This window comes from Myotis brandtii, unplaced genomic scaffold (genome assembly GCF_000412655.1).
Source record: "Myotis brandtii unplaced genomic scaffold, ASM41265v1 scaffold654, whole genome shotgun sequence".
Taxonomy (NCBI): Eukaryota; Metazoa; Chordata; class Mammalia; order Chiroptera; family Vespertilionidae; genus Myotis; species Myotis brandtii.
In genome coordinates, this window is record NW_005370538.1 from 2,260,855 (window position 1) to 2,282,819 (window position 21,965).

Genomic DNA, 21,965 nt, shown 5'->3' on the forward strand with positions numbered 1-21,965 from the left:
CGGGGCTGCCGGCAGACCAGGACTGGGGGCCATGGCAGGAGGGGCCAGGTGGAGGTGGAGAGGATGGGCTGAGACCCGCCCCTGTGCCCACCGCAGCCTCACGGCCCACAGTTCCTTTCAAGGTGCATGAATTTGTGCACTGGGCCCCTAGTTATATAATAATACTGCTCTATAGCTTATATTGGAATTCTCTAACTTCCTCTAAAAACATGACCACAGGAAGGAAATGATTTGTCTGCTACTCTATTCTGATGTAGCCAGTACCTTTTACTAGTGTTTGGGTTTCCAGGTTGAGGAATCTCTACTTGTAAGCTAAAAAAAGTAAAAACAAAGACAAAAACAAACCCCAACATTTTATTAAAGATATTTAAAAAGTTGTCTTTTATTAGTACCTAGAAATGTTCCCAATATGAATTTTGGATGGCTTCTCAATGGGTGCAAGTGAAGCTTTTCAAACTCTTCAAAACTGTCAGTGGCAGATATTGTATTCTATTGAAGATATGAAGTGTTTCATCGCATTAGAGATTTTTTTATGTAATTGTGTTTTTATGTAACACTAAGAAAAAAATTCTAAAAAAACTGATGCAATGCTTTCATATCCATAGAACTTTTTTAAAAAAATATATTTTATTGATTTTTTACAGAGAGGAAGGGAGAGGGATAGAGAGTTAGAAACATCGATCAGCTGCCTCCTGCACGCCCCCTACTGGGGATGTGCCCGCAACCAAGGTACACACCCTTGACCTGAATCGAACCCGGGACCCTTCAGTCCGCAGGCTGATGCTCTATCCACTGAGCCAAACCAGTTAGGGCCAAATCCATAGAACTTTAATTTTATATTTACTGAAATATATTTGTTGGTTTATTTAGATATATGTTTTTATCATATACTAGAGGCCTGATGCAGGAAATTCATGCAAGAGTAGGCCTTCCTTCCCCCGGCTTCCCTCCGGCCATTGGCAGGCACCCGGGACCTGGGCTTCCCTTGCAGCCCCAGCTTCATCTGGTCTAATTAGCATATTATGCTTTTATTATTATAGATTATGATACTACAATAGCCACCACCAAGTTTGAGTATATACTGGCAATGACATCTCCCTTTCAAATGCCTCCTGGATGACAGTGATTGTAAAATTGCATTGATTAAAAGGTACATTCTGATTTCAGAGATGTGAAAATGTGAAGAAAATAAGCATCTTAGAATTAGATACGGTAAGTCATTTGTCAAGAAAAGGTGGATCGTGGAGTAAAGAAAGACAAACTCTAAGATATCAAACAGCCCAGTAAAAACACTTTTCTGTGTATTATTGTATTTACAAAAAACAAAACATGGTTCTCATTTTAAAAATGTATCATAGTACACTTAAATAACCTTACATTATACATTTCATCTTAATTATATGATGGTTTTCTTAGCATTCTTTTATTTGTTTTCTGTCTTGAAAGTGGGAGGGCTAGGGAAGAATCATGATGGGTAGAGCTATGGCTGGGGGCAGGCTGAATCTCTCCAGACTGAAAATGTCTAGCATGTCTGTTGTAAGATCACTTAGTACAGCCTTGTGTGAGGCTGTGCCTTCAATGGCACTGTTTGTTTTTCGTAAGTGGGCTAACAGAGGAAGCCTTTCTCCTTGTCATGGCTTAGATTAGTTTTAACATATTCAATGTATCCTTTATTAACTGAAGGGTCTAAGAGAGGGAGGAATGGCAATTGAGCTACTTTCCCAGTTTTTGTTTTATACAGTATTCGAAAGGGTCAGCAAAAAGAATAAAAACTCTGCAATCAGCACATTATCTCAAGAATCAATGGGAAAAAAAACCCAGACTTATCATCCAGGAATTGTGGCACATCTCTAATTCTAATGATACTCTTGATGATATATGAATTTACAAGGTTAACAAAACCAAAAGTTTTCATGAAATCAGAAGAATCAGAGATCTAATAACATGTTTCCTCCCTTTTCTCTACAATTAAACATCATCCTAAAACTTAAGTGTCTCGCCCATCCGGCATGGCTAAGTGGTTGAGCCTCGACCTATGAACCAGTAGGTCAGGGTTCAATTCCCGGTCAGGGCATATGCCTGGGTTGCGGACTCAATCCCCAGTGTGGGGCGAGCAGGAGGTAGCCAATCAATGATTCTCTCTCATCATTGCTATTTCTATCTCTCCCTCCCTTCCTCTCTGAAATCCATAAAAAAATATATTTAAAAAACCGAAAAGCTTAAGAGTCTCTTGAGGGCTCAAAAGCAGGGCTAGCTTCATGGGATTTTGATCGGTGTAGTCTCATAGGGCCCTATGCTTAGATGGTTTGATGCTCTGCTGTCATGGTGCTGAAATTCTTAATTTTTGTAAAAGGGGGCCCACATTTTCTTTTGCCATTGGGCCCCACAAATTATGTAGGCGATCATGTTCAAAAGCAAATACTTGCCAGATAATTATTAACTGAAGTTACAAAATTAAATTAGAAGTATTATTTTCTAATGCTGTGCATTGAATTCTTTCTGTCAAAACTCATAAATATAGTATTCAGAAGCTACTATTGCTGTTGGTGGTGTTATTAGGAATGATAGTTGTAGAAATACTATAGGAGCAGAAGTGTGACTTAACAGTAGTTTATACTGACCCCCCCATTTATTCAGATGACTTGTGGCATCTTCTGTGTTTCTATTTTCTCATATGAAAGATAGCAGTGACATTACACCCAGCCTCCTTAATTCAAGATAAAGCTAATCAGAATCAGATTAAAATGCTCATGGAAGTACTTGTGATCTATAAAGAATGAAACAGAAAAATTATTTAGTTCCTTACCCAGCATGCAGTTTGGGTGACAACCACCTGCCTGGGGTCCTGGGGGCTTGAGTTGGGCTCAGCAATGAGGCTGCTCTGATTTCTGACTGTAGAGCAGGTATCCCAGGGGGTCCTGGAGCCAGAAAATTAGTGCTCCTGACATCTCAAGAACCTGACCTCACATCTCGCTGCTGTCAAAAGGCCTGGGTCAGAGCACTTGGAAATCACAGATATGTAGACAGGACTAGAGGTTTGAGGAGAGAGGAGAGGAAGTGCAGCCCGAAAACATCTGAGTGCCCGGGGCAGAGTCACATGGACTTTTTTTTAGGGCACCTATAGCTATATCCAGTGTTGGAGAAGGAATGGCCAAGGGTGCCAGCCACTTCAGATTGCCACAGAAGTTTTCTCATTGTGGAGAATGGAATTTTATTCAGAGTTGCCATTATTTGACTACAAAAAGGAAACTTTTGTCTCCTTTATGTGAAGGAACTAATTTCCTTGGATGTAAAAGAGAAAAGAGGCAGGACGGATACTTGAGGAAGTCAGCATATGCCACTGTGGCTTTTAAGTATGCAAGAATGCCTGTCAGTGCCTTACTGAGACTCTCATTTAAACAATTGCAGGGTTTGCCTGTAAGGCAATAGAGCAGAGGTTCTCAACCTGTGGGTCGCGACCCCTTTGAGGGTCAAACGACCCTTTCACAGGGATCGCCTAAGACCATTGGAAAACACATATATAATTACATATTGTTTTTGTGATTAATCACTATGCTTTAATTATGTTCAATTTGTAACAATGAAAATACATCCTGCATATCAGATATTTACATTATGATTCATAACAGTAGCAAAATTACAGTTATGAAGTACCAACGAAAATAATTTTATGGTTGGGGGTCACCACAACATGAGGAACTGTATTAAAGGGTCGCAGCATTAGGAAGGTTGAGAACCACTGCAATAGAGAGAGGAGAAAGTGGCACTTCAATGAGATCACTGAAAATGCCATTTGAAATATCTTGGCAATGTCCTCTGCCACTGATGGGACGTGATGATCAACAATTTGCCTTATTTCTCATATCAGAGATGGCTGAAGACTTATTTCTTGTGTCTAACAGAAGTGAAGATAGGAAGGTAGCCTTTTAGGAACAAGTGTCCATAAGAAGGCTTTTGGTTTCCTGGTCAAATTGATAGTTTATTTAGTTGTGTATCTCTATTAATGAAAGGGAGAGTTACAGCATTGTGTCAGAATGCAGGGATGAAGTGGCTGGGATGTACTAGTATTTGTGTTGACAGAGGAGAGAGGGCCTCATCTCCCCCAGTTGCTAGAGGGGATGGAATTTCTGTGATATCCCGAGAAAAGGAATTTTCTGAGACTCACACAGGAGGATGAGATATGGTAGAAAGCTTTATTTCAGTGGAATTAGATCCTTGAGTTTCCAAAGTCCCATTTCCCTTTGTCCATCCCCCCCCACCACCCATAGAAGAAGTATAACTGGGGCTTCAGTAGAGCTTAAATCAGAGCCAGTGTCCAGAGTTTCCATGTCTGCAGAGTCCAATCCAGCATCAGGCTAGCTTAATTTGTGTTTCCCATTGCAGTTCATTAGTCCATTGCATGTGGGGTCCACAGGGAAGTCAAAGGCTAGCCAAGAACACAAGAGAGAAACAAGAGAGAACTCCTTTGTTTAGGAGATTATATATTCCCAAGTTTTTGCTCACTTGCAGTGGCCATGCCCATTCTGGCCAACCATGTCTGTCCCCAGGTTTGACTGACAGACACCTCCCTTAGTCACCCCAACTTTACTGGGTATGTGTCTATTTTTCCTTTGTTGGATCCCTTTCACCAGTGTTTTGCAAAGAATAGGCCAATGGTTCCCACTGGGGAGTGCAAAGTTGCAGTTTCCTGGTAAAGCTGCCCAAAAGACATGCCTAAAATGTCTGGCCTTCCCCGTTGCTCCTTTTCTATTATTAATAACTAACTAATTACAATGGTATCACTTGCATTCTTTTGATATTTCTTTGTACCTGAGTTGGCATACTGGGTTCATTTTGCAGCAAGGTCTACAGACCTGGTAAACCAATAACAGAGAGCAAATGTCTGGTCTGTGATTGATTTAGATCTGAGACTGCCAGTTGCTTAGCAACTTGGCTTGGATAGGATGCATGACAACCTATATCAGGACTGGAGACAGGGCTATGGATGCTGATTGGGCAACTGCATTTTTAGCGTGCCACTGAGCATGTGCATTTTGAGAGGCTTTCATCACAAAGGAAACTGAAAAGGGAAGTGGGCTGTTGCACACAGAGGTCTGGATGCAGGCATGATGATGCCTGTGTGTGAGAGGATGAGGAGTGGGGGGTATGTTGGGGGAGACTTTATGTACTGGTTGGATGGGGGCTCTCTGTGCAGGTGCGCCAGTAACTGCTGTAGGTGAAGCTTCACTCTGGTTGGAATCAGAGCTTTTTTGAGCTTATTTAGATATATATTTATATCATCTATACTAAAGGCCTGGTGCACTGGAGGGGGGTGTCCCTCAGATCAGCCTGCACCCTCTCAAATTTGGGACCCCTTGGGGGATGTCTGACTGTGGGATCGGGCCTAAACCAGCTGTTGGGCATCCCTCTCACAATCCCGGACTGCTGGCTCCCAATTGCTTGCCTGCCTGCCTGCCTGCCTAATTGCCCCCTAACCACTCCCTGCCAGCCTGATCAATGCCTAACTGCTCCCCTGCTGGCCCCATTGCCTCCAACTGCCTTCCCCTGCCGGCCCAGTCACCCCCAACTACTCTCCCCTGCAGGCCTGGTCCCCCCCAACTGCCCTCCCATACTGGCCATCTTGTGGCAGCCATCTTGTGATGACATGGGGGGGGCCATCTTGTGATGACATGGGCACGGCCATCTTGTGATGAGGGGGCAGCCATCTTGTAACCACATGGGGGCAGACATCTTGTGTGAGGGCATGATGGTCAATTTGCATATTACCTCTTTATTATATAGGACAATAAAAGCCTAAGCAACTGTTACGGTGGAACAACCAGAACGACCGGTTGCTTGATACGCACTGACCACCAGGGAGCAGATGCTCAATGCAGGAGCTTCCCCCTGGTGGTCAGTGTGCTCCCACAGGGGGAGTGCTGCTCAGCCAGAAGCTGGGCTCATGGCTGGCGAGCACAGCAGCAGTGGCGGGAGCCTCTCCCGTCTCCATGACAGCCTCTCCCATCTCCACAGCAGCTCTAAGGAGCAGCAAGCTGAGAATTAAGGAGCAGCTAGCAGGCAGGCAGTAAGGAGTGAGGGGTCCCAGACTGCGAGAGGGTACAGGCCAGGCTGAGGGACCCTCCGCCTCCATCCCCCCCCCAGTGCATGAATTTTGTGCACCAGGCCTCTAGTATGTTATAATACTACAATAGTCACCATCAAGTTTGAGTATATACTGGCAATGATAGCTCCCTTTCAAATGCCTCCTTAAGCCCTGATTTCAAGTGTTGGTGTTTATCAAAACTCTTCCTTTCTCATCTATATGTCCCTTTCTCACCCAGGTCTAGTCAAAATGATCAGAAAAAAATTACACAGATATAAATCTGGAAAATGGTGTATCTCCCATAATATTGCATATGCATGTCTTTGAATACTTAGATTTTTAAAATATATTTCAGCTATTTGTGTTCCCTTCTCATACATCCACGCATCTAGAGGGTTGAAGGCATATCTTCTTTACTTTTGTGTCCCTTGGAATGTCTAACACGGTGCTTTGTATAGGGGTTCCCAGTCAATGATTAAATGCACAAAGGACAGAATCAGTGTGTATATGTCATTTTGTATCTACATGTTGCTATTTCCTCAGATTTGTGGTGTAACAATGATAAGGCATATGGAAGCCAACATTGAGTGAGGCAATTCCAACAGAAATCACTGGAGAGAATAATTAAAGGAACAAAAGGACCCAAACACATTGACCCATAGCTCTCTCTAGTACACAATTGCATATTAGGAAAGCACCTGTTAATAGTTACTAAGCATCTTTGTTTTTTGTGAAAGGCTTTTTAGTTACCACACACTCCTGAATATCAGGCAGGTGGTTTAGTGTTTAAGTGAACTTTACTCTTTTTTCATTAAAAAACAGATGAAAAGCTAAAGAGGTTTGTGTAACCAACCATGGCCTTTAACACCCCAGGTACCCTTTTGTTTAATAGGAGTTGTTAATGAGGCTTCTGATCATTCATACCAGATGCATGGATTGTTCCAGAGATCAATCACTCTATTCAACTGGGAACCTCCTGAGTTAATTAGGCCCTTTAAGCACCTCGTTCTTTGTGTATTTGCTGAAATTGACAGTTAAGGAGGCATAAAATAAGCTGTCCAAGGCCTGCTACACTAAAAACATCCTACCAAAGTGAAAATATTGCATTTTAATTTTTACCATAAAATAAAAAGTTTCTGATCAGCTTCTTTGTTTTATTTAACATTAGAGAAAATACATATTTTTTAATGAAGTAAAGGGAGAATTAGGACAGATACCACCTTTTCAACTATCAGTCTTTTTCAGGATAGTGAAAACAGCCTAAGACTCCAGAGTCTTTGTGCTGCCACAAATTATCAGTACAGTCTGGTACAAAGCTCTCACCTTCTGCCTCAGTCACTTTGCTAATAGATAAAGGAATTGGACCAAATGTCTACCAGTCCTTCCAGCTCTGGCCCATCCAGTGAGTTAGTGAAACATCTTTGCCTTTATGACTACACAGGGTGGGACAAAAGTAGGTTTACAGTGTTTGTATGGAAAATAATACAGTAATAAATAATAATACAAGAATGAACTCTGTTTCTTGTACTCACAACTGTAAACCTATTTTTTGTACAACCCTATATAGTATATAGTGCCATTCTGGAGTGGTAGCCAATTGGGAGGCAAAAACCATACCGTTTTGGGGTATGCATTTGAACATATTCCCATGGTAAAAGAGTGCCTTCTCTTCTAGTCCTGCTGCTCAGTACAGAGTAGTGCATGTAAAATATACACCCAACTTCCAAGACTTAGTACAGAAAAAATAATAAACTACTCCATTTTTAAATATTGATTATATGTTGAAATGATAATAGTTTGGATATATTTGGCTGTATAAAATACTATAGGCCCAGTGCACGAATTTGTGCACCAGTGGGGTCCCTCAGCCTGGCCTGCAGGATCGGGCCTACACCGGCTCTCTGACATCCCCTGAGGGATGTGGGAGGTTGGCCAGCTGGGGAGGGACTGCGGGAGGGATCCAGGGCATGTCCGGCCCATCTCACTCAGTCCCAATCAGCCAGACCCCAGAAGCAAGCTAACCTACCAGTCAGAGCGTCTGCCCCCTGGTGGTCAGTGCTCATAATAGCGACTGGTCAACCAGTCGACTATCTGCCCCCTGGTGGTCAGTGCACATCATAGCAAGTGGTTGAGTGGCCTTAGCATATCATTAGCATATTACTCTTTGTTGGTTGAACGGCCAACCTGTCGACTGGACACTTAACATATTAGGCTTTTATTATATAGGATGTTATAAAACTAATTTCACTGTTAATTTTCACCTTTTCCATGTGTTACCTAAACAATTTAAAATGATATTTATGACTCATATTGCATTTCCATTCAACAGTCGTAGTCTAGAGAGTTTTTCCTACTGCATGTGATGTGAGTTCCAGTTACTTAGAAACCTCCCAAGGTTGAAACCATTGAAACTTGTAGTTCTCAGTCTTGGATGCACTTGAGAATCACATCAGGTTTTTTTAAAAAACACCGATCCTCCAACCAATGAATTTGTATGCATATATGCATAACCCATGGACACAGACAATAGGGTGGTGAAGGCCTGGGGTGGGGGGCGTGGCAGGCTAGAAGAGGTCAATGGGGGGAAAAAGGGGACATATGTAATACTTTCAACAATAAAGATTAAAATAAAAAATAAATAAAATAAAAATACTGATTCTCTCCTCCCTATAATTCTGATCACCTGATACAATTCATAGTGACCTTTCTTCTAAACTCTAAATTTCTTCCATAAAGCCATAGGGTGTGATCATAAAAAAATAAGACTGTTATATGAAATCCAGAAATGTGTATAGCCCCTGTTTGGACAGCTGCAGGGGATGCAACACTAAAACAGGCTTAGCTCAGACCCTCAGCTAGTTAAGAGCAAAAGGAGGACCTTCTCTTTAGCTCTTTGGTTGTTAAATAAAATCAAATAAAAGGCAGGGAACAGTAACTTGAATTAATTGTCTTAGCTGCTGCTTCTTATCTGAGTTTCTGAGAATCAGCTTACTGCATTCCATCTGGCCTCCCAGGGAGGTACTTGGCATTGTTTAGTCTGTTTTCAGGGAGAAAAATGGTGCTCAAAGAGTGTGACTATCTCCTTGGTTAAGAGAATTCTTTCTACCAAATATTTAATTTTTTGTTTTGTTTTAGTGGGGGGAGATTTTTGTTTTTACTCTTAAAGGGTTTAAGGAAGGAAGCATAGAAAATGTAGTTTGATTTGAATTGGACTGCCCGATAGAATGGAGCAAGCAGCCATTGAGTTAGTGTTGATTTCTAGTAACATAGGGTGCATTTTCTAGCTTGAACCTCAAATTCTGAGAGTCACCTTTTCTGATGTCTGCCATCTCCATGTGCTCACTAGATCCATAGTTACTTGTGCCTGAACCTAGCATGGGCCTTAGGTAAGGAGCAAGCTGCTGTTCCCCCTGATAGAGCTGTAGGTGCCTCCCCAGCCTCTATAAATGATCAAGGTTAGAATCCTGATAATGAATTTGGAACAGGTTTGCAAAATAACTAAAACCCTTAGGTTTCAAAATCAGACTCAATAGAATTGTATCTTGGGATCCTGGGAAGTCACAGTACTTCCTGATCTAGCAGTGCTTGAAAAATGTGTGCTGAGTTACTGTGATTGTGAATGGCCAAATTTGATGCCACCTACAGTGGTGGTAATATCTTGTCAAGGCAGTGAAAAGTTAATTAGAGAAAAGTTCAAGTAAATAATCCTATGTGTTCACAGCACCCTGAGGCTTTATCAATCCTCTGCTTATGATTTTTGATTAAATACCACTTCTCTAAGTTAGAGATTAAGTTAAAGTTTTTTATGTTGTCTGAGTTATTTTGTAGTGGTTCTACAACTTACTATCTCTGTGACTTTGGGCAAATAACTGCTCTAAATTCCACTTGTAAAGTAGGAATTATAATAGTACCTACCTTATAATCTTATAAAGATGTAATGAGTTACTCTACATATCTTCAGCACCTTGCACAGTGACATGTCCAGAACAGCAGCGGAGGAAAGGTTTATTGAATGAATAGATGAATGAATTCATGAATAGTAATATTGCAGAGAAAGGACATACTTACAGAGAAAACCTTCTTTTTGTATCAATCTGAAAGTGCCAGTGTTTAAAATGGAAGCTAATTGCTAAGGCTTATTTTGTATTTCTATCAAATATTTAGACTCGGTATATCTCTATTTCCCTGGCATTTTTATAAAACAGATGCTAGACATAGATGGAAAGCTAGAGAAATCATCCACTACCAATTTGTTTTGAGCCTTACACTGGCCAGAGTACACATTTTACATTGCAGAGATATTTTAGGGCATCAAATTGTTCTCAAATGCAAAAAAATGATAAATACAGGTAATTTATAATCAAATGTAGATAAATCCTACTAAATAAGGAACTATTGAAATGGAAAAGTATAGTTAGGTTGGTAATTAATATTTATATATCATTGAAACATATACATTTAAAAATATTTTTTATTGATTTCAGAGAGGAAGGGATAGAAACATCAATGATGAGTGAGAATCATCAATTGGCCACTTCCTGCACGCCCCACCCACATTGGGGATCAAGCCCACAAACTGGGCATATGCCCTGACTGGGAATCGAACCGTGACCTCTTGGTTCACAGGTTGATGCTCAACCACCAAGCCACACTGGCTGGGCTCATTGAAACATATACATTTAAATACTTGAATAAAAGAGTAGAATTCTCTGAACTGCTTATGCAACCTCTCTCCCCACCCCAAAGATAGAAAATGGATAATTAATAGCCCAACATTTCCTTTTAAGAACAGCTATAAGAGGATAGTGATATTAACTCAACAAAGAGATATTACATATTAGAGGCCCAGTGCACAAAATTCGTGAATGGGAGGGGGGTTCCCTCAGGCCAGCCTGCACCCTCTCCAATCGGAGACCCCTGTGAGATCAGGACTAAACTGGCAGTCAGACATCCCTCTCGCAATCTTGGACCACTGGCTCCTAACTGCTCATCTGCCTGCTGGCCTGATCACCCCAAACTGCCCTCCCCTGCTGGCTTGGTCACCCCTAACTGACCTTCCCTGCTGGCCTGGTCACCCCTAACCGCCTGTGCCTTGGCCTCTACCACCGTGGCTTTGTGCGGAAGGACGTCCGGAAGGTGTCAGTCTAATTAGCATATTACCCTTTATTAGTATAGATTATACAACACAAGCTTTAAGGTAGAATTGCATTAGTAGAAATGAAGAGACATTTCATTAAAAATTGTATATTGGTTTGATATGATTCAAATCTACTTGTTTATGACAAAAATTAAATCTTTAAGAATAGGATTGCTTGCCCTAGCTGGTTTGGCTCAATGGCTAGAGCTTCAGCCTGAGGACTGAAGGGTCCCAGGTTCGATTCTGGTCAAGGGCACATGCCTGGGTTGTGGGCTCGATCCCCAGTAGGGCACGTGCAGGAGGCAGCCGATCAATGATTCTCTCTCATCATTGATGTTTCTATCCCTCTCCCTCTCCCTTCCTCTCTGAAATAAATAAAAATATATTTAAAAAAAATAAAAGAATAAGATTGCTTTGCTATCAAAGGCAAGTAAGGTCTGTCATCCGTTGTCCCTGATGAAGTCTGAGCAGCTCAGTTTCTAAGCGACTTTGCTGGGTTCTTATCAAATAAAATCCGTGGAGAAGCAACTATGCCCACCATGCATCTAGCTATAAAGACCAAAAACTGGGGAGGATAGAGTGCTTCTGGGGCAGGAGACAGTGAAGGTCAGTGGCTGGGAGGCAGGGAAGACACGGGAATGCCCAGTGCCTGGAAGCACTGGGGGGTCTGGTATATGCAAATCTGCTGGGGGCGAGGTCAGGCCCTGTGCTCTGAGAGGTCAGGTCTAGAGGGAGGGCAGGAGTGTGGTTCCCAGGGATCCCCTTCCTGCGAAGCTGCTACTCCTCCCCTTAACCCCCTAACCTGTCCATTTGGATGAAGGGGGTGGGAAGCAGGTACGCAATGCCTGGGCAGGATGCCCCTCAGTCCCGGATCCCTCCTGGGGTGGGGGAAGGGTGTTTGTATTGGTTTATTTGATTCTTCTTACACATTCAAGGGGGTGGCAGGGGAGTGTCTGCCAGACATGGTTTCCTTCTGCTTGCTCGCCCGAGCTGCCCCGAGCTAATGTGCATGAGATCGCCTGGGATGAAACTGGGGCCCCCATTGTATTGCATGGAAATTGTGCTCCACAGGAACCTGCCTGATCCAGGGAGGGTTGGGGTCATTCACTGCGGGAAAGGCTTGATTTAAACAAAGCCCCCCGCTTAGATAGGCACCGGCTGAGCTGTTTGTGGAGGGTTAATCATCCCTTCTGGCTGTTTCCTTGGAAACCATAAACTCAAGTTAGCAGAGCCAGGGGCAGCCCAGGGCCGGGCAGCACAGCAGGCCTGCGTGCACCTCTGCCAAGGGCCGACCCCAGGCCACGCAGAGGCCCTCCTGGTGATGGCAGTTCCCGCCCACCAGCTCCTGCTGTGCATGCCTCCTGCTCACCAGTCTCGACGTTATGGCATCTGGGCTAATTTGCACAATCCTCTATTATTATATAGGACTAGTGGCCTGTTGCATGAAATTCATGCATGGAGGCGGGGTTCCCTCAGCCCAGCTTGCACCCTCTCCAATCAGGGACCCCTTGGGCGATGTCTGACACTCAGACATCCCTCTTGCAATCTGGGACCGTTGGCTCCTAACTGCTCACCTGCCTGCCTGCCTGATCACCCCTAACTGCATCTGCCTGCTTGCCTAATTGCACCTAACCCCTCTGCCTGCCTGCCTGATCTCTCCTAACGGCCCTCCCCTGCTGGCCTGATCTTGCCCCAAACTGCCCTCCCCTGCCGGCCTGATCTTGCCCCCAACTGCCTTCCCCTGCAGGCCTGATCTCATCCCCAACTGTCCTCCTCTGCCAGCCAATTAGGTTCTGATTGGTCAGTTTCTATGCCAGTCAGTATCAAAAGCTCCACCTCCTAGGCAGCCATTGGCTCCTCACAGTTGACCCAGATTTGGTTCTGATTGGTCAGTTTCTATGCCAGTCAGCATCAAAAGCTCCAACTCCTAGGCAGCCATTGGCTCCTCACAGTTGACCCAGATTTGGTTCTGATTGGTCAGTTTCTATGCCAGTCAGCATCAAAAGCTCCAACTCCTAGGCAGCCATTGGTTCCTCACACTTCACCCAGATTCAATTCTGATTGGTCAGTTTATATGCCAGTCAGCATCTCTGGGCCTATCAATGGGGCCTGATCAGAAAGGGAGGGCTGATCAGCAGCCCTGGTGGAGGCCTGGAGAGAAATGGAGGCATGGCTGCTGGCCAGACTGGGTGAAAAAGAGAGAGGCAAGTGCTGATCAAAAGCTGCCACAGAGGCAACAGAGCAGTTCCTGCTTCTCTCTTCAGGACTCTCTCTGGCCCTGATTCGCAGCCCCCTCAGCAGTCAGTGCTGGGGCACCACACCTGCACTGGAAGCAGTCAGCGCTGTGCTGACTGCAGGACTGACTTTCAGTTGATCAAGCCTCGGTAGTTACTAGTCCTTACGATCCAGGGTTTTTATATATTAGGATAGCCATGGTTTTAGATTTTTATGTAAGTTGAAGTTTTAAAAGATAACATCATGCTCTTTACTGAGGATGTCCATCTTCATATTATAATTATAACCTAAATCATATTTGAATGAAACTTCAGAAAGAATAAAATTGGAAACCTTTTGTATTGAGAGATAAATATGGCCTACAGTGAATAAAAGGGATGTGCTTTGAAGTTATGTCAACTGTAAGAGTCAACCTTGGCATAATTCAATAGAATTCCAATTTTAAAGGCAGATTATCTCTGCAGCTTCATTTTATTTTTTCTTAGTCCTGTGGATTGTTTTCTTTTGGGGTCTCCATCATAGGAGCTCTATGGAATGGGGGAAGTGGGCAGAGAATACAGGCATGCATTGCTTAACAACAGGGATGAGTTATGAGAAATGCATCATTACGCAACTTCATTATTATATGAACACATAGAATGTATATACACAAACCTTGATGGTATATAGCCTACTGCACACCTAGGCTATATGGCATAACCTATAGATACTAGGCTACAAACCTGTACAGCATGTTACTATACTAAGTACTGTAGGCAACTGTAACACAATGCTAAGTATTTATGTATCTAAATATATCTAAACATAGAACAGTTATAGTGAAAATACAGTATAGAAGATTAAAAATGGTACAGTTCTAGAGGGAATTTACCATGAATGAAACTTGCAGAACTGAAAGTTGCTCTGGGTGAGTCAGTAAGTGAGTGGTAAGTGACTACGAAGGCCTAGGACATTACCGTCCACTGCTGTAGACTTATAAACATGTACACTTAGGCTACAGAAATTTATTAAAAGTACTTTCTCAATAATAAATTAACCTTAGCTTACTGTAACTTTTTACTTTATAAAATTTTTACTTTTTTAAACTTTTGACTCTTGTAATAACACTTAGCTTAAAACACAAACACATTGTACAACTGTACAAAATATTTTCTTTCTTTTTATTCTTATTCTATGAGATTCTATGTTCACTTTTTAAATGTTTTTGTTAAAAACTAAGACACAAACACACATTCGCTTAGGCCAGTGGTCGGCAAACTGCAGCTCGCGAGCCACATGCAGCTCTTTGGCCCCTTGAGTGTGGCTCTTCCACAAAATACCAGGCTCGCGAGCCGCGGTTTGCCGACCACTGGCCTAGGCCCACACAGGGTCAGGATCATCAATATCACTGTCTTGCAGCTCCACATCTTGTCCCACTGGAAGGTCTTCAGGGACAATACCAAGCATGGAGCTGTCATCTCCTATGATAACAATTCTTTCTTCTGGAACACCTCCTGAAGGACCTACCTGAGGCTCTTCTTGGGGAGGTGTCACTCTTTTCAGAAATATTCCATTTGTGTTTTGCTTGCTTTCCCCCACAATCAGCTTATCTAGAGTTTCTAAAATTGTTTTAGCTGCCTTCACATTGCACTCACCAACTCACCACTCACTTTCACATTATTTAATGAATAACAATTCTTGAAACTTTCAAACCACCCAGAGCTAGGAGTAAATTCAATATTGTAGTCAAGTCCAACCTTTTCTTTCAACATCACAAACAAACTTTTTGCTTTGGCCATGATCATCATGGTATTGACAGGGATATGCTTCTGTGTCTAGTGTTCAATCCAGATCATTAGAAGTTTCTTCATATCTGATGTAGATCCTTCTCAAATTTTTGTTAGTCTTGCCTTCAATGAAACAGATGCTTTGTTAGCTTCTTTTGTTGTTCTTGTTCTTCAAAATCGTAGTTCTGGTGGCATGAGACATGTATCACTGGCAAGCAATTATCTTCACTGATTTTCTATCTTTGTAGTCCTTAATCACTTTTAATTTCATTTCAGGTAAATCATTAGATATGATCTCCTACTGGCTGTTAGCAGTAGCTTTTGTAGGCTTGGGGGCAGTGATGAACAAAACAAAATGAGATTAAATTAAGCACAATAGAAATGATGTAATCTAGAGACCGAATAAAAGGTTTGGAGTGGGCCAGAGTCGTGCACCTATGACATGAGGCCATAATGTATCAAAAGAGATTTTATTCCCGACACCTGAGTGCAGGTGGGCTGAGACCGAGAAAGGCATCAGCAAGGAGAGCAGGGAGAGATAGTTTTTTATTGATTTTTGCTGGCTATAAGCTGCTCTGCTGATGTAAGGGTCTGGTCCATCCTTGGTTCCTCCCATGCCAGGTGCCTTCTGGTTATCTGAGCTATGCTGTACTCAAGGCTGCAAGCTTTCTGCAAGATATCTGCTAAACAATAAATTTTTCTTTGCCCCATTTTTTTCTCTTTAACTTTCACAGAGTAAATGTAAGATGTATGAGGCTACTGTCAGCATAACCTGGCATACTGTTTTACAGAAAGTTTTATTTTACACTCTAAAATGATCAAAAGTATAGTACAGTAAAATATAAACCAGTAATATAGTCATTTACTATCATTATCAAGTAGTATCTACATAGTTGCACGTGCTATACTTTTATACAACTGACAGTGCAGTAGGTTTGTTTACACTAACATCACCGCAAACACGTGAGTAATGCATTGTGCTATGATGTTACAGTGGCCACTATGTTACTAGGCAATTGGAATTTTTCAGCTCCATTATAATCTTATGGGACCGACCTCTTATATGCAGTCCATCATTCACTGAAATGTTATTGGGTGCACGACTGTGATAAGACCACTGCATGTACAGGGACAATGTGAAAAAGAAAAAAAAGGTGCAATAAGAGAAAGGGAGGCTGACTGTATAGCCAGCCCAGCAGGTTCTACAGAGAGCTGGGTCACAAAGTCACTTGCGGCTTTACATGTGCCTAGTCCATGTGCCTGGAAGAATTTTATTTGCAATTTTGTTAACAGCTTTTTAAATCAGCATGATATTTTATAGCAATTAACTATAATTGCAAATCTTAAAAACATTTTTTATGGATAATTGAATGCCTAATTATTGTTCCTCCATTTTCATTTAATTCTAAAAGAAATTAACTGTGCAATTTTGACAAGTGCTTAGTGTTCTTAGGACTGATTGTGAATACTGTATTACTAAAATTTGTCATTATACATATTCACAAACTTTTCCCCAATTTGAAACTATCTATAAGTGCTTGCAGTAAGTCTCCTGTCTGCATACGAGTCACACACTACTCTCACACCTATGATTGCCTGGAAGAGAAAAATGACCCATCCAATTAATCAGTGGCAGACTAGGGGAGAATTGGGCTCTATATTTTCTGGTGGCGATTAGCCATTTGGCAGCAGGCCACCAAATGAGTTAGTTATTGATCCATTGGAACTCAGCTTGCTGTAATCAGTCTACTAAAACTGTGTATTTGGAGGAGATAAAAAAAATTTAAACACTAGTCTGTGTAAGTTAACAGATTTAAACTGTCTGGAGTAAGATATTTGATAAGCATCAACAATAGGATTGCTGAATGGGAGAAATACCACTTGGACTTACATGTGTTGAATGGACCTCCGAAATTCAATTATCTATCCCAGATAGCATCTGAAATGCTGTTGTGGTAGGAAGATATAAAGTTAAACAGTACTGATGAGGAATTCCAAAAAGTGTTATATTTGGAGTGAATTCTTAATATGAGGGGCAGAATAAAGGGGAGGACACAGAAGATGTATGGCCCAATTCCAATTCAGTTATTTATTAGCCATGTGACCTCTCAATATTTTTTCAGAGGGATAAATAAGATAATGCTGGTAAAAGCATCCAGGACAATATGTGAGACCTAGTATGTTCTCAGGAATTTATCTTTTTCTTTCTTCCCTTAAATCTTAGATTTGTGCAATTCTATCAAGAGCTCAGTTTTGAAGATTACTTCATTCTGAGATATTTTATTTTTACTTATTTATCAATTAATGGCATAAGAATGACCCATTTTTGACTTGTAGACCCATATCCTATATAATAAAAGGGTAATATGCAAATTGACCCTAACAACAGAATGATCGGGAACAACCGGTCACTATGATGCACACTGACCACCAGGTGGCAGACGCTCAATGCAGGAGCTGCCCCCTACTGGTCAGTGCGCTTCCACAGGGGAGCACCTTGCAGCCAGAAGCTGACTCATGGCTGGCCAGTGCAGCGGCAGTGGCGGGAGCCTCTTCCGCCTCTAAGGCAGCGCTAAGGATGTCGGACAAATAGCTTAGGCATGCTCCCCATTGGACATCCGCCAAGGGCTCCTGGGCTGCCAGAGGGATGTCTGACTGCCAGCTTAGGACCAATCCCCTGGGGAGCATGCCTAAGCTGGCAAGTGGACATCCCCTGAGGGGTCCCAGACTGCAAGAGGGCACAGGCTGGGCTGAGGGACCCCTCCCCCCCGAGTGCATGAATTTTCGTGCACCGGGCCTCTAGTAAGTTTTATATTTTAAAACTTTTCTACCATTGCATTATAATACAAGATTTTTAATTTATTACTTTTCTTATCATACTAGGTGCTAAGGTAATTTTTTAAATAATGTAAAAGGAATATAGTCCTCCCTCAGTATTTTTGGGGTATTGATTCTAGGACTCCTTGCAGATACCAAAATCTATAGATGTTCAAGTCCCTTATATAAACTGGCATAGTTTTTGCATGTAACTTATGCACATGCAGATTCTCCCTTATGTTTTTTTAAATATATTTTTATTGATTTCAGAGAGGAAAAGGGAGAGAGAGAGAGAGAGAGAGAAAGAGAAACATCAATGATGAGAGAGAATCATTGATTGGCTGCCTCCTGCATGCCCCCCCACTGGGGATCAAGCCCACAACCTAGGCATATGCCCTTGACCAGAATTGAACCCAGGACCCTTCAGTCCACAGGCCGATGCTCTATCCAACTGAGACAAACCTGCCAGGGCATTCCTTAGGTTTTAAATCATTTCTAGATTACTTATAATTCCCATTACAATGTAAGTGTGTAAATAGTTATTATACTGTTGTTTGGGGAATAATAACAAGCAAAAAGTTTGTACATATTCAGTACAGACACAATAATCATAGGTTTAACTACATAGTACATGTCAGCAACAGCATAACATTATTTTTCTGAATATTTTCAATCCTCAGTTAATTGAATATGGAACCGACAGATATAAAAGGTTAACTGTGCTAGGATTGGAATACAATTACACTTTCAAATGAATGTGTGTTTTTTTCCTAGAGCATGTGCAGCTATTGTATAAACCTAAAAATAATTTTTCTTTATAGGTTTTTAAAAATATATTTTTATTGATTGATATTTAGTGAGAGAGAAGGGAGAGAAAGAAACAGTGATCTGTTGTTCCACTTATTGATGCATTCATTGGTTGATTCTTGTATGTGCCTTGACTGAGATTGAACCCTCAAACCTGCAACCTTGGCATATCCAGACAATGCTCTAACCAGCTGAGCTATCCCACCAGGGCTCTTTATAGGTTCTTATCACTTTGTTCTATACTCTTGGGAAAAGTGATGTTTATTCTCCTAATTTCTCCAGTGGCAAAGCAAAGAATAATGAATTGCCTTTAATGTAAGTACAACCATGATAAATAGTGGTTGCTTGTTTGTATAGGTGTGACAGGTCCCATAGCTCACAGCTCTTTCATCACACACAGCTCATCTTAGTCTGGATGAGTGATTCCTTCATTTATTCTTTAGGATCACCTATGAGCCCATTATTAAGGGGCTATATTCATTTTGATTACTCATGCATTCAGAAAATATTTATTGAGCCCATTTACTGGACCAGGAGAATTCTGCTAGGTGATGGATTTATGGAGATGGCAAAGGCATAGCTCCAACCTTAAGGTGCTTATAATCTAACTAGAGGCCCAGTGCACAAAATCCATGCATGGGTAGGGTCCCTAGGCCTGGCCAGCGATCAGGGCTGATCTGTGAGGTGACCGGCAGGGCGATCGGGGGGGGGGGGGCCTGCTGGCACCTACATCGACCGGCCTAGTGCTGCCGTCTTGCCGGCCCCCCCCCCCCGCCACCCCTGCCAGTTGCCTCCCTCTGCAGGTCGACCAGCAGGGTGATTAGGGGACCCCTGCTGGCACCCACCTTGGCTGGCCTGGGGCCTTCAAGCTGGGGACAGCTCCTGCATTGAGCATCTGCTTCCTGGTGGTCAGTGCACATCATAGCAACCAGTCATTCCTCCAGTCATTCTGCTCTTCGGTCTATTTGCATATTGGGCTTTTATTATATAGGCTACATACATACATAAAACACTCATATCTTTCCCCACTAGATGGCAGGCTAGCCACTTGATAAACTACTGTTTGGATCACGGATCTAAACACCACAGCAATATTCTGGTTTGTGAGGTACTGCAATGGACAAGGGGTGTTGCAGGTTGATCTCTCTCTTGCATTGACTCAACTTTGCCTTTGTAGCCAGGAAACAGCCTAAGATACTAAGCAAACGAGTGGGCATGGCTGGGTTACAATAGGACTTTCTTTATGGCATTGAACTTTGAAATTCATATAACTGTCACTTGACAGAAACTATTATTCTTTTGATTCTATTTGACCAACTAAAAATGTAAAAACCATTCTTAGCTCAAAGATCATACAAAAAATGGCCACAGATCTGATTGGGCCCTCAGGGGTTATTTTGGAGATCCCTGGATTAAAAGCCTTATTAGTTTTAAGTATCAGATTGACAATCTTCTAAATTAATATAAATAAAAAATTTTACTGCTTTCATAATAAGTATTTCAATGTGATTGTTATTTTACATATATAAATTACTCATTTGGGGTTTCCTAATCGAAGGGAGGACTGAAACAGGAATTTGGGGGGGTGAAAAAGAGGTTTTAGGAAATTTTGGAAATTAAAGGGACCATGGAGGAAGCACAGGGCTGCAGAGCAGCAGAAGGTATATATTTCCATAGAATGAGGGAGCTGGGAACAGCAAAAGGTCTATATTTACAAAATAGAGAGAAGGAAGCCCTTCATCCAGAAGAAGAAGAAAGCCCAAAGGGCATAAGAAAACAATAAGGAAGGAGGGGGAGAACTTCACATGTGCCATGTGAGGTTCGACCTTTGAGCCTAGGAGTTACTATAGTAACCAGTCTAAGGAATAGTGACCAGTCAGAGGGGGATATCAAGGCACCAGGCTCTGCAGCCTTTATAAGCCATAGGAAAAAGGAATTCAGGAAGACTCTTTCCCTCTCCCCACGTGGGAGTCTGTACTTGTTCTTCAATAAATCTCTACCTTTGCTATACAAAAAATAGATAAATAAAAATAAATAAATAAATTACTCAGAATCCTTGTGATATTTTTGCCTACCTCTCAATATAGACTTGTATCTTGTTTGACTATAAACAAAGACTTCAAGTAGTTTTCTCATTGTTCCTAGTTGCCAGAGAAAAACAAGATATTCGGTTAAATTTGAGTTTCAACTAAACAAAAAAAATTATGTATATATGGCATAAGACACATTTATATTATAAAGGTATTCCCCATTTATCTGAGATTTATGTATATATGGCATAAGACACATTTATATTATAAATGTATTCCTCATTTATCTGAGATTTGGCGCTTTTTAAAAATTTATTTGTATTCTTGAAAGTATTACAGATTTTCCCCTTTTCCCCCATTGTTCCCTTCTAGCCTACACCTGCCCCCCCAGGCCTATATCACACTATTTCTGTGTCCATGGGTTATGTATATATGCATATAAGTTGTCCGGTTAATCTCTTTCCACCCACCTGCCTTTCCTCTAAGATGAGATTTGGTTTAATTGGATGATCCATGTTTTTATTTGCTAAACCTGGCATTTGTTCTTGTATTTATGGATTTTGCCTGTTACTTATTTACTAATGCCTTAAAAATAAGCAAATACCTGCAAACAAGACTCCTGAAGTGAAATATCCGTTTAGAGATTTTGGGGAAATATGCATCTCCAGGCCCTGTTACTTTCAGTGTACATTACCACATTAAAACAACTATGTGGCTCAAACAGCCATGTTTCACATCCATTTTCCAGGAGTATTTTCCTGAGCTACCAGTCCCACTTGGACAAGCCATTTTAATTGTTTTGTAAGAAACCCAAAGTAACCTGTAGACAGGCACTTTGCAAAGAGCTTCCGAGAAATTTGAGGTCTTTGAAAGGGCTTAAGTGGGAACAGCAAATTAAGGCCCCACCCCCCACCCCTGGCTTCCCAGCTCCAAGCTGTTCTCTGGGGTTCGGCTTATTTCAGACCAATTCCTACCAGAAAACTCACCCTTCTCTAAACACTTTCCCCGCCTTCTGATGGAGATTTCAAGGGTGCAAAGGTAGCGTTTGTAGAGCTGCTTTAACGTGTTTTTTTTTTGGCGGGGGGCGGGGG